A 14,291-nucleotide genomic window follows, 5' to 3' on the forward strand; every position below is an offset into this window, starting at 1 on the left:
CCATTATGAAGGCAGCTTTGCAGATACCTTGATTTTATCCCGGTAAGACCTGTGCCAGACTTACAACCTATAAACCTGTAAAGTAATACATTTGTATTGTTTTAAGTGACTAAGTTTGTGGCAATTTTTGTATCAGAAATGAGAAACTATTACAAATATGTAAAAAGTATTTGATAAATTTTAATATGTATGCATAATTTTTTAAATTGCTTGCAAAATAAAAATATAAAAGGTAACCTTTAATCTGACATAAGATGTCTACTGAAAAAAAAACTGAATGAGCATCCCACTTAATTGTAAAATACTGAAAGCGTTCTCCCTGGGATGAGAAATGAGACAAAGGAGTGCAATATTATGACTTACATCCAACAGCATTCTGGAGGTTCTAGTCAGTAACAAAAGCCAAGCAAGAGAAGTAAAATTTATAAAGGACTGGAGAGAAAGAATGAGATAGATAAAATTATTGTGAATGCAACATTTTAAAAGAATCTCAGGAAAACTACTAGAATTAAAAACTGAAGTTAAGACATTTTACTGGATGTAAAGTCAGTATAAAATTAATTATATTTTCACATATCAGAGAGAAAAGTTAGAAAATAACATTTTAAAAGTGATACCATTTTGAGAGGAACAAAAATATCAATACTTATGAATTATCTCTTGCAAGATATATGATACATCTACACATAAAACTATAAAGATTTATTCAGGTGTATTGAAAAAGACCTAAATTAAGTTGTTGGATTTTTCCCAAAATTACCTGTACATTCAATTTTGCATACTAATTTCGAATTTTATATAAATATCTATAGGTCCAAAGGTGAAAATACAACTTAAAAAAGAACCTTCTGGGTGTGGTGGCTCAGGCCTGTAATCCCAGCACTTTGGGAGGTCGAGGCGGTCGGATCACCTGAGGTCGGGAGTTCAAGACCAGCCTGTACAACATGGTGAAACCCGGTCTCTACTTAAAAAAAAAAAAAAAAAATTAGCCGGGCTTGGTGCTGCATGCCTGCAACCCAGCTATTTGGGAGGCTGAGGTAGGAGAATTGCTTGAACCCAGAAGCTGGAGGTTGCGGTGAGCCGAGATCCACCATTGCACTCCAGCCTGGGCAACAAGAGCGAAACTCCATCTCATTAAAAAAAAAGAAAAAGAAAAAAAGAAAAAGAAAAAGAAAAAGAAGAACCAACTGAGCATGTACTATACTAATTATCAAAATGTATAATATAGCTAGAGAAATTAGGATAGTATGTTATTGTTACAAGAATGGAAAAATAGAGTAGGATAACAAGATAGACATAAGAGAAATTGAAACATACACACTGCACTCCTGAATTATGATAAAAATGACACTTGAAAAAGGAGAGTGTTTTCAATAAATGATGCTGGGTAAATAAGAAATCTATGATTTAAAAAAACTTGGCTCAATTTATATCATCAAACATTAATTTCAGGTATATGATGCATGTAAGTATAAAACTTAATCAATATAACTTCTGGAAAAATGCCTTCAGAAGCTTGTGTAAGTGGAAGCCAGGTTGAATAATATCATTCAGAGTATAGTCTCTGACCACAGTGAATGAGAAATCAATAAAAATAAGATCACAAGAATAGTAAACAACATAGTATTTTAAATTTTTCATAGTTATGATTATAAGAGAAATTACATTTCAACCTTAAAGATAAGAAAAACAAAACATAAAATTTGTGGGATGCAACAAAGCAGTATTTAGAGAGAATTTTTATTTAATTGCTTATATTGGAACCAAATGTCACCAGTGGCTGGGAAGGCAAGTGGAGAGAGGATGAGGAGAAGTTGGTTAATGGATACAAAAATACAGTTAGATAAAAGGAATAACTTCCAGTGTTTGATAGTGCCTGGGGAAATTATAGTTAACAATAATACATTGTATATTTTAAAATAGCTAGAACAGAATTGTAATGCTCCCAGCACAAAGAAAAAATAAATGTTTGAGGTGATGGGTATCCCAATTGTGCTGATTTGATGAGTACACATTGTATACATGTATCAAAGTATCATATATACTCCCAAAATATGTACAACTATGATGTATCAATTTTTAAAAATACAGTCTGGGTGAGGTGGCCCACTGCTGTAATCCCAGCTCTTATAGAAGGCTGAGGTGGGAGGATCACTTGAGCCCAGGAATTTGAGACCAGCCTGGGAAACATGGCGAGACCATGTCTCTATACATAATTTTAAAAGTAGCACACGTGGTCACAGCTACTTGGGAGACTGAAGCAAGAGGACCACCTGAGCCCAGGAGGTCAATGCTGCAATGACTCTTGATTGGGCCACTGCACTCCAGCCTGAGTGACAGAATGAGACCCTGTCTCAAGGAAAAAAACAAAAAAACAAAAAACGAAAAAGAAATGAATGTCTAGCATCCAATAAAAAAGTACTAGCTGGGCCAAAAAGCAAGAAAATATTACTTATAACCAAGAAAAGTATTACTCAAAAGAAAAAATAAGTAGAAATGACATAGAAAATACAACCAGCAAAAAGATCTTTAAACAGCCAGTATGTAAATATTTAAGTATTTAATGAAGACAGAAATTAGTCAAAAACAATGGAACTTCTTGACATATGTGAAATGAAAATTTAACTGTTTAAGACTAACTGCAGATTAAATGATAAGGAAAAATGTCATGAATCTAATGACACAATAGACTTTTTCAAAACATAAATACAGAAAGGAAAAGATTGAAAAAATTGTTGAATAGAATCTCAGTGACGTATGAAACATTCAGTGACATACGATACATGAATAAGTTGTTTAATATCCATGTATTTTAACATTTTATATCCCACATAAACATTAATTAAATATTAAAGGAATATTGGATAGAAATTTTTGAAATTTACTATAAATTATAAATGCAAAGAATCAAGATCATAAACCCCAAAGGAGGACAAATATCACAGAATGCACAAAAGCATAAACTGCATACTAAGAAATATCATAATTAAATAATTGATAAAGAAAAATTATCAAAGCAGCCATTAAAAGAAGTACACATTGCATTGAGGAAACAATAGTGACTGCAGTCTTCTCACCAGAAAATATGCAGGCCTGAAGGCAATGGAAATATATCACTAAAGTGCTGAAAGGAAAACTGTCATCTTAAAAGTGTATTACCAATGAAATTGTAATTTTAAATAAAAGGCAAAGTAAAAATTTAGACAATACATTTCTGAGAAAATTTGTCACCTGTAGACCTGAAATACAAGAATATTGGAATAGGTAACTACATAGGTAAATATAAAGGACAGTACAAATGTATTTTTTGTCTGTAACTTTTTGCTCTCCTTTCTAATTTGAAAAGAACTTCAAAAGCAGTAATTATAAATCCTGTTGATGGGAATACAATCTATAAAGATGTAATCTGAATGGCACTAATAGAACAAACGAGGGAGTAGAAAATGGTATTACACAGAAACAAAATTTTACTATACTGTTGAACTTAAATTGGTATTAATAGCCTTTACTGTATCTTCTGTGGTAAAGTGTCTATTCAAATATTTTGCCTTTTGCAAGGGTAGGATGTGATGTTTATCTCTTTATTACTATGCTTGAGAGTTCTTTATAATTTCTGGATACAAGTCTTTTATAGGACATAATGATTTGGAAGTATTTACTCCCAGTTTTTGGCTTGCCAATTTTTTTCTGAATGGAATCTTTTGGAGAGCAAAAGCTTTTAATATTAAAGATATCGATTTTTTTCTATTTTTGATAAACTTTAGGTGACATACCAAAGAAGTTTTGGCCTAATTTGAATCACAAATATTTTCTTCTATGTTTTCTCCTAGTTTTAAAACTTTATCTCTTATATTTGAGTATCTCACCCATTTTAAATCAACTTTTGATATACATTTTTAGGACCACATAGAATATTAGTCAAGATAGACCCTATATTTGGCCATAAAACAAGCCTCAATACATTTAAGAGAATGAAAATCATATGAAATATGCTTTCTACCACAACTGAATTAAATTTATAATTTAGATTTCTAATTAAATTTAATTGATAATATAAATACATTTATAATTTATTTTTAACTTATATAATATAAATATATAAATTATAATATAAATTAATTTAACTTATATTTTAAATTTAAATTATAGAATGTATATATTCTAAGCAAATACATAAACTAAACAAATATATAAAATTTTATTTATTTATTTATTCATTTGTTTATTATGGGAATTGGCTCATATGATCACAGAAGCCAAAAAATCCCATAGTCTGTCATCTGTAAGCTGGAGAACAAGGAAAGCAAGTGTTGTAATTTAGTCCCAGTCTGAAGGTCTGAAAACCAGGAAAGTTGATGGTGTAATTTCCAGGTGAGTGTGAAGGCCTAAGAACCATGAAAGGGGGCACTGATTTAAGTCCCAGAATATGTATCTTTGAAGGCAGAACAAGGTGAATGTCGCTGCTGAAGAAGAGAAAGTGAATTTGTGCTATCTCTACCTTTTTGTTGTATTCAGGTCCTTAATGTATTAGATAATGACCATCCCCATTGGTAAAGGTGATCTTCTTTACTCAATTAATCAATTCAAATGGTAATCTCTTTTGGAAATACTCTTATAGATATTTAAAACATCAAAAACATTAGAAATGTTTTTTCCAGCATTCTGGGCATCCCTTAGCCCAGTCAAGTTGACACATAAATTAACCATCGCAGTTATTATATTTCAAATGTACATGTATATTCAAATTAAATAATCACAAAGGAATAATAATAAATTTTGAAGTAAATTATGATGAAAGCACAGCATATGAAAATTTGGTAAATGTAGATAATGAAGTACCTACAGAAAAATGTATCATTTTAATGCTTATATTGTGAGGAGAAGACCTAACTTAATATTTATCCTAGTACATAGGCCAAAGTAGAAGTATCAGGAGAAATTAAATAATATTTTGAACTAAATAAAATGAAAATATAACCTATCAAATTTGTGGAATGCAGCAAAAGCAGGGTCTAGAGTCAAAAAGTAAAATCATACGATCATATCAAGAACTGCAGAAAAATATTTGAGAGAATCAAGCCTCCATTCATTTTTATCATTAGAAAACTAGGAATAAAAAGACATTTTCACTGCTTGTTAAAGAACAACTGCAAGTAACCTACATCTAGCATTATATTTAACAGAGAGAAACTAGATACTTTCCCCCTAAGACTGGAAACAAGGTAGGGACATCCTTCTCATTGCTCCTATTAACATCTTACTAAAAGTCCTAACTAGTGTAATAAGACAAGAAAAGGAAATTAAAACTTACAGATTAGAAAGGTAGAAAAAACTAACCTTATTTGCACGTAACATGTTTGTCTATGTAGAAAATTCCAAAGAATAAACAAACAAACAACAACAAAACTTCTGGAACTAATAAGAGATTATAACAAGATTGCAGGTAACCAGGTGAATATACAAAAATCCATCATATTATTATACACCAGCAATAGGCAATTGAAATTAAAAATTAAAAACATAATACCATTTACATTAACACCAAAAAGTTTAAATATTTAGGTACAAATTAACAAATTATGTATAAGATATATATGAGAATAACCATAAAACCCTGATGAAGGAAATCAAAGATCTAAATAAATGAATGTGGGAGGACTCAATATTGTCAATATCTCAGTTCTTCTCAACTTGATACATAAATTCAATGCAATCTCAATCAAGATTTCAGCAAGTTACTTTGTGGATATCTACGAACTTTTCCTACAGTGATATGGAAAAGAAAGAGAACCAGAATGTCCAACACAATGTGTAAGTAGAAGAATAAGTTAGAGGACTGACACTATCCAACATTAATATTTACTATAAAGCTATAGTAATGAAGACAGTGTGGTACTGGCAAAAACAAACCAAAACAGACAAACAGACCAATAGAGCAGAACAGAAAATTCAGAAATAGACCTGCACAAATACAGTAAATTGATCTTTGACAAAGAAACAAAGACAATACAAGGGAGAGAAGATAATTTTTTCAACAAATGGTGCTTAAACAACTGGATATTGGAAAGCAATGAAATGAATCTAGATGCTAATCTTACCTCTTCCATAAAAATTAACTCAAAATGAATTATAGGCCTAAATGTAAAACGCAAAGCAATTAAACTTTAAAAGATAACATAAGAGAAAATCCTTGTGACCTTGTATTTGGTAATGAGCTTTTAGATACAAAACTAAAAAATCCATGAAAAACAAATTAATAAGTTGGACTTCATTAAGATTAAAAATTTCTTCTCTGTGAATATCACTATTAAGAAAATGGAAAGTTAAGCCACGTATTTGGAGAAAACATTTGTGAAACACATATTCGATAAAGGACTTGAATGCAAAATATAAAGAAACTCTTGAAACTCAACAATAAGAAAAAATGTAATTTTAAAAAATGGCTAAAATATCTGAATAACTACTACACCAAGGAACATATACAGGCAGCAAATAAGCATATAAGGTGATGTTCAAAATTATATGTTACTAGGAAACTGCAAATTCAAACAACTAGATACCACTAATGCCTACTAGAACAGGTAAAATTCAAACACTGACAATATCAAATGCTCTTGAGGACATGAACAAAAGGAATTTTAATTCATCACCGGAGGAAAGGTACAGCCACTTTGGAAGACAGTTTGGCAGTGTCTTACAAAGCTAAACATAGTCTACCCTACAAACCAGAAATTGTGCTTCAGGTATCTACCCAAATGAGTTGAAAACTTATGTCAGCACAAAAACCTGAACATGAATGTTTACAGCAACTTTGTTTGTGATTGCCAAAATTAGAAGCAAATGAAATGTCCTTCAATAGCTGAATGGATAAACAAACTATGGGACATTTATACAATGGAATATCATTTAGTGATAAAATGAGCTATTAAGCCATGTAAAGGTATGTGGAATCTTAAATATTTACTGTTAATGAAAGAAGAAAAGCTATATATGACACAATTCCAACTATATAATATTTGTAGGGTGTTGAAAGATGGTAGGGAGGAATAAATGGAGTACAGGGTATTTTTAAGGCAGTGAAAATATCTTGTATAATACCAGAATGATGGACACATGACATTATGTATCTGGCAATACCCACAAAACTGTACAATACCAAGAGTGAACTATAATATAAATCATGAGCTGTAATTAAGAATCATGCCTCAATATTGGTTCCTCAGTTTTAACAAAAGTAAGTCATCTATGCAAGATGTTAATATTAGGGCAGGGGGAAGGAAATGTATGGAAACTCTCTGTACCTTCTGTTCTGTTTTTCTGTAAATGTAAAACTGCTTTAAGAAATAAAGCTTATTAATAATGTGTATATTTTTCAAAAACTACAAAAAATCTAATTAAATAGAGATCTATACCATGTTCATTGATTGTAAGACTCAATATTTTTAACATGGCAATTCTGCCAAAATTGATCTATAGACCTGAGAAAATCCCAATAAAAAACATAACTTTTATTTAAATTGACAAGTTGATATCAATATTTGTATGGAAATACAAAAGACTAGAAGAGTCAAAAGAAATTTGTAAAAGAAGAATAAGATTGTAGTATTTGCCATGCCTGATTATAAGATTTACCATAAAGCCAGAGTAATGAAAATAATGTGAAATTGTCATAATAATCAATGACAGGAACAGACCTATACATATATGACCAACTGCAATGAGGAAAGGATGGTCTTTTCACAAAATAATTCTGGAACAACTGATATCTATATGGAAAAATAATCAGTAATACCTTATATCTATTAATTTGAAATAGATCATAGACATTAAAACTATCAAATTCCTAGAAAAGAACAGAAAAAAAGTAGCCCTGGAGTAGACAAAAGACTACTTAGATGTGACCAAAAAAAGAAAATTTGATTGAGGAAATAGGGTATTATCAAAATTAAAGGAGTTTGCACTTCCAAAAATGACATTTAGAAAATGAAATGTAAACAAAAAATTGGAGGAAAATATTATCAAAATATATTCCTTACATATTCCTTGTATATTGGAAGATAAACAACCCATTTAAAAACTAGCAAAATATTAGAACAGACACTTCACAACACAAAATGTGATGCAAGAATGACCAATAAGAACACAGAGTCATATTGACATCATTAGTCATCAGGGAAATTTGGTTCTTCTCAATAATTTTAGTTTTTCTACTGAGATTCTCTATTTTATTCACTTATATTTCCTTTATTTAATTGAGTATATTTATAGTAGCTGATTTTAACACTTTTCTATTAATTCCAACATCTGGGTCATCTAAAAATTAATTTCTGTTGATTGTCTTTTTTCTTGAAACTGGGCCACATTTTCCTGGTTCTTTGAATGTTGAATAACTTTGGGTGGTATCCTGGATGTTAAGTTGTGAAGACTTTGTTATATTACTCCAGTGTTGAAGTTTTTGTTTTAGTATTCATTTAATTCGGTTAGATTTGCATTGCAACATCTGTCACTTGGGTAGCAACTCAAACCTCAGTTCAGTATTTGATTACTGTTTTTGTTTTGTTTTAATCTTTGACTGGGAAGCATTGAATCTTTTCCATACAGACATAATTCAGGGATAAAGTGGAGATTTGTGCGTAGATTATACTTAGAAATTTGGATTATTCCAGTGTCTCTTTTCTTTTCAGTATTTTATTTTCACAGGACATTCCCCCAAACTCTATACTCTATTTCAGGAAAACTGTAATTTTTCTATGAGTGTTTGCCCCTGGCAGTATTGTGTGCAATCTTCTCTCAAGCTACAAGGCACTGAATGTGCCATTCCTTCTTCCAAGTGTTGATTCCCCTTTAAAATATGCCTGTTTTGTTTACATTCCAGTGCTTTCTGTTTTTGGTTGTTTTACCCCTACAGGAGATGTCATCTGGGGGATGGTAAGATCCAGTAAAAGTCTACTCAGCAGCACTGAAAACTTATACTTCAATAGTTTCTTAAAATGTTAAGCATATATCTACCACTCGACCCAGAAATTTCACTCTTGGGTATATGACTAAAAGAAACAACAACATATCCACAAAAAACCTTATAAAAAAGTTTGTAACAATCTTATTACTAACAGGCAGAAACTGAAAATAACCCCAAATGTCCACTAATTAGAAAATGGATATAGAAAATATGGTATATTCATACAATAAAATACTGTTGAACAATGAAAAGGAATAAACTGCAGATAACTTACAAAATAAAGAATACATCTCAAAAGTAATATGTGTGCAAAAGAAGCCAGACATAGAATAGTGTATATTGTCTGAATCCTTTTACAGGAATTCCAAGAATATGCAAAGCGAATCCACAGAGAAACATAATCAAAAGTGTAGTTACCTCTATGGGTTGGGGCTGAAGGGGTAGATTGAACATTTCTGATCTGTGCTTTTAATTGAATGTAAATTATACCTCAACAAAATTTTTGAACAGAATGATACATTATGGTCCAGAATAAGTCAATGGTAATTTGACCACCCGTTCAATGAAATAGACATAGAATTGGAAATGGGAGACCATACTACAAAGCTCATTTTTAAATTTTAAAGCCATTGCAATGGTCAAAACTTTTGAAACACGATAGAAATTTTGATAGATGTGCCTCTAGTCATCCATAGAGAAAAGGTTAAGAAATTAAAAACAAAACACAAAAACCCATTTCACGCATAGAAGGTGAAAGACTTACGAGTGTCTGCTCTTCAGTGTCATACCTGCATCTTACATCTACATCTTTTCTATGATGGGTTGCACATTGTATCAGCATTATTTGTGTATGTATGAACCTTGCTCATTGTTTCTCTAGGGACCACTTAATTAATGTTTATCAATTTAATAAGCAAATGCCCAGCTGAGCTATAATTTCTCATAGATTTATAAAACTAAAGTGACCTTAGGTGGCATGTGGTTGAGTGTCCTCATTTGCTAATAAAAATATTGAAGTTCAAAATGGTAGAGAGATGTACCCAAGGTCACACAAGCAGGGAACAGCAAATATGGGCCCTCAGATCTGATTTGAAGTCTGGTGCTCTTAACACTATGCAGTACAACCTCCTCAAAGGCTCACCTACTCTTTGACTCTCTGGGGAGAAGGTTTCATCACTTCCTTCATACCGGTAGACCTTTCTCTAATCAGTAGAAAGACATTTATTCTGATGGTTTTCTGACTGAGAAACTATCAGAAGGCCTGTCCCTGAGAAAAGGGTATGGTTGTTTATGTACATAATCTTCTGGGCCAAAGAAATACAAATCAAGAATTTAGCCTGAAGACAAGACAAATAATTGTGGAAATCAATATTGGCAGGTTCTTTCTGTCTGTGGTTTACTTTTTGGAGTCCAGCACTGTATAGTCAAGGTTTCTTCAGTTGCGAATGACAGGAATCCAACTACAGCAAGCTTAGAAAAGAAACAAAAATCTATTGGCTTGAAAAATGGCATTTCTACCTTGAGACATAGCAGGATCCGTGGAGTCTTTTAAGAGTTCTTTTCTCCATCTCTCCATGCTGCTTTTCTACATGGAAGGAAATATAGTCACTGACAACTCTATACCTATATCCATCTGATTCACTATTGTTCATATGAGACATCTCATGGAAAAAACCCTGACTGGAAATATTTGGGACATATGACCACCCTGGATCAATCACTATACATGAGGAGAACAGGTTCTATTATAGACTTAGCCAGGGTCACATGTTCACCTCTGAGAAAGAGAAGAGAGACATACATTTTACTATCATATCAGGAATCATATGAAAAGGGTTGTTCCTCTAACGAAGGGAAGCTTTGCTGAGGGGAAAAAAAAAAAAAAAAGTTCACTTCGACACAAAGATCCCTCATTAAACTAGAATCCTAAACACATGGAGTCCCCTCCTAAAGTTGTTTGACATCCCAGGGCACTGACTCCTGCAAACTGTATTTCTAAGGCTGCTTTGTCAACTGACTTTCTTCTAGGTTCACAAATGACAGGATTTTGAAATACAGGTTAAAGAGGAGCCACAGTATTTCTTTTCACTCTCAGCTTGTGGAGGACCCTCCAGCATTCTTATCTGTCTCCCAGGAAGCATCTCCACTGTGGTCTCAGTTCCCTTAATGCAGCTTGGGCTCCTCATTCCTGGTAAAGCCTCCTCTCTAGCACTCCCCAGCCTGAGAGTGGTAGCACTTTCTTACTAGTAACTATCATCGTGTTGCCTCATCATCCCCTAGTTGGCTTTTTAGTCGTTTGAATCCTTTGTAATTTGTTCCCCATACTAAACTCTCTCTATTGACTTACAACATATAGATGTTATTTTTCTGAAAGAACTCTAAGATGTGTGTTGAGAGGAAGCAATCTCCCATAAAAGGACCAGGTTCCCCAAAGAGAAAAGTCATTAGAGTTTGGCTGCCTCAGCTAACCTTAAAGTGGAGGGGGAAACCTGAGGAACACTGTACTTTAAACTATTGGAGAAATAATCTATTTTTTATTGCTGTTTTTTAGAGACAGGGTCTCACTCTGTCACCCAGGCTGGAGTGCAGTGGTGTAATCATAACTCACTGCACCCTCAAACTTCTGGCTTCAAGCGATCCTCCCTCCTGAGCTGCTGGGATTACAGGTGTGAGCCACCGCTCCTGACCCTGGAAAATTACTCTCAGTGAGCACCTGCACCCGCATGCCTGGTCATGAATGTGAGCTGCGAACACTCTGGTAGGGTGCCTACTCCTTCCTCCCATCTACATACTGTCTATGATTTCCTAGTCTCCTAAGACCTCCTTCTTCTCAATCAGGCCATCTTCCAAGGAGGAGTATCAACTCCTCCAGCCTCCCAGCTCCTGGGTGTGCCTTGATACTTCCAAACTCACTGCAAGCGTCACTGGCACATGATATGAAGCAGAGCGGGGGAGGCAGGACACAGAACACTGGGCATGACTGGGGAGGCCAGGCTTTCACAGCTTCCTCTGTGATGGTTTCTAATCCTTGCAGGCTCCCATCATTGGGTCTCTTCCATCTGAAAATGGAGGAAATTAGACCAACTGCCTAAAAAACCAACTCTAATGTGCTAGGTTCTAAGATTCTATGGTTCATTTAAGTGACAGAACCACCTTATGGCTGCTGTTTCATCAGCACTGTGAAAACTGTACAAGCCACACCTCAGAATGTTGGCTGACCTTAAAAACACCTTGTTAGTACTTGATATAGACACTTGAAGTAATTCTAAGTTGCACCTTACTTTTCTTACTTACAATAAAATGCTCTCTGATTATGAAGATTCATACTGCCTGGTATGAATGGTAAAGAATTATTTGTTTTCTCAGTCATTTCACTTTCAAAAGTATTTAAGAGGTAATTTTTTTTTAATGGTGATATTTCAAGGTCAGCATTTTCTGTGCTTTCTAATTCATTGTATTTGTATCATTCTTCAAAGATTCTTCATATTCATTATCTTTTTAAGCATGAGAGAATTGGACTGTCATTTTTAGTTCTTATATGACACATGAATACACTGAGAGTTAGATTAAGTGAACTGTCTCTAGAGCATACATCTGGCTATCTAGAAAGTAATAACCATAAAGGGAGGGGATCTTTTTTATTAGGGTTGGGGGAAAGGTTTGTTTTATTCACTGATGTTTCTAGTGCTTAGAAGACTGCCTGACACATAGTAGGTGTCAATAAACATTCGTTGACTCAATCAATGAATGAATCTAATTAGTGACAGAGCTGGGTCTAGAATTCTCTACTCCCTCAGCCATTGCTCCTTTAGTGCTGACAAGAGTTGTTTTATGTTCTCAAGCGCCCCACATTTCCTTTGTCGTTTCTGGATGCACCTGTGGTTGGGTTTGTGAGGCAAGGCCTGTGAGCTTTCCTGGTGAGGTGCCACTGGTATCCCCGCCTCACAGCGACACAGGGGAGTGAAGCCGGGGGTCTGTGGAGGTTGCTCCCGAGAGACTAAAGCTGCTGCCTCCGATTTTCCAAGGACGCCAGTGAGGAAGGCCCGCCTGTCCCGCCGCCCGGGCACTGGCCTCACTTTGTTGCGGGAGGGGACCAGGGCTCTGGAGATCGCCCAGGCCAGCGGCTGGGCGGGGCTCTCCAAGGCTCCCACCTCGCCGTCCCCGCCTGGCGGCCGGCGGCTGCGGCAGGAGGCGGGGCGGCCGTGCTCCCCCTCCCGGACACTGCGGCTGTGGCAGCGCCAGCCCCGCCGCGGCCGCCCACGGGCTCGCGGAGTCGGGCGGGACTTGCGCGGGGCGGGGAGGAAGGGCCGGGGCGGGGCTGCCGCTCAAGAAGGCTGGTGGGGGCGCCGCTCTCAGTCTGGGGCGGGCGCTCGGGCTGCGCGGGCTCTGGGCAGCAGCAGCAGCAGCAGCAGCATCCTCTCTTCCTTTACTTCCCTTCCGCTTCTTTCTCTTCCTTCTCCTTCTTCCCTCCCCCCCCCGCCCCTTCTTCCCCTAACCCTTCCACCCCTCTGCTTCTTCTCCGGAGGACGCTAAGTCCGTGAGCGGTGGCAGTCGCGACCGCGGGTGCATCCAGTTTCTGCGCCCAGGTAAGAGACCGTCCCCACCTCTGACTATGTAGGGCGCCTCTCCTTTTGCCTCGGTCTCTGAGTAGAAAGAGGTGGGAATGGGGAGGGGTCGTGTCTCATCCTCTAGCACTCGCGGCAGGCAGTCTGGGAGTTGGCCGAGCTGCCCAGCCGTGCACCTGGCGGAAGATTCGGGCCTGTCCTATCCAGGTGTCACTGCGGAGCAGGGGGCCGGACGCTACTGGTACCTGAGCCCTGGCTTAGTAGAAGAGCGAGTGACCTTGTTAGGTACCACTTTGAAACGACTGAAAGACTGAAAACTTACGCCAGATAGAATACGTGTATCGAAAGCCAGTATTACCTGAGCTGTGGAAAGAAGGGGGGTGGATTCTGCAAAGATAGTGGAAAATAGGAATTCGAGGTAGGAGATTTTTTTGTTCATCCAGTTGTAGAGAACTGCACACTGGCAAGTGAGTGAGTGAGGGAAGTCTTGCCCGTTTCAAATCATATTTCTCTGTTATTCCTCAGAAACAGCTGGGAGAGGAGGACTGATATTTATAATTGTAGGAAAATGAAAAATCTATGTCTAGTGGTGTTGGAGGGCGGGGCACGAAGAAATGAGGCTGGTTGAGCTTCCACATAGTCGTTTTTTCTTTTTAAACGATGGGGGTGGACGTCTGAATCTACAGTACATCTATTCTTTTCTTCCTTTTCTTTTTAAAAGGCTTTTTTGGTGGGGAGAGGGGGACTGCAGTGCTCGCTGCCTTCCT

At 36.0% G+C, this 14,291-nt stretch overlaps 1 protein-coding gene across 1 annotated transcript in view; it reads left to right on the forward strand.

Annotated features, from left to right (window-relative positions):
* The first annotated feature begins 13,435 nt into the window (after positions 1-13,435).
* The window catches only part of MAP2 (microtubule associated protein 2), a 310,609-nt gene continuing 309,753 nt past the window's right edge, over positions 13,436-14,291 (forward strand). The window contains exon 1 of the mRNA XM_031936512.1: positions 13,436-13,545. The gene's annotated coding sequence lies outside the window, so the exon portion shown is untranslated. The remainder of the gene's footprint in view (positions 13,546-14,291) is intronic.

This window comes from Piliocolobus tephrosceles, chromosome 11 (assembly GCF_002776525.5).
Source record: "Piliocolobus tephrosceles isolate RC106 chromosome 11, ASM277652v3, whole genome shotgun sequence".
NCBI classification, from domain to species: Eukaryota; Metazoa; Chordata; class Mammalia; order Primates; family Cercopithecidae; genus Piliocolobus; species Piliocolobus tephrosceles.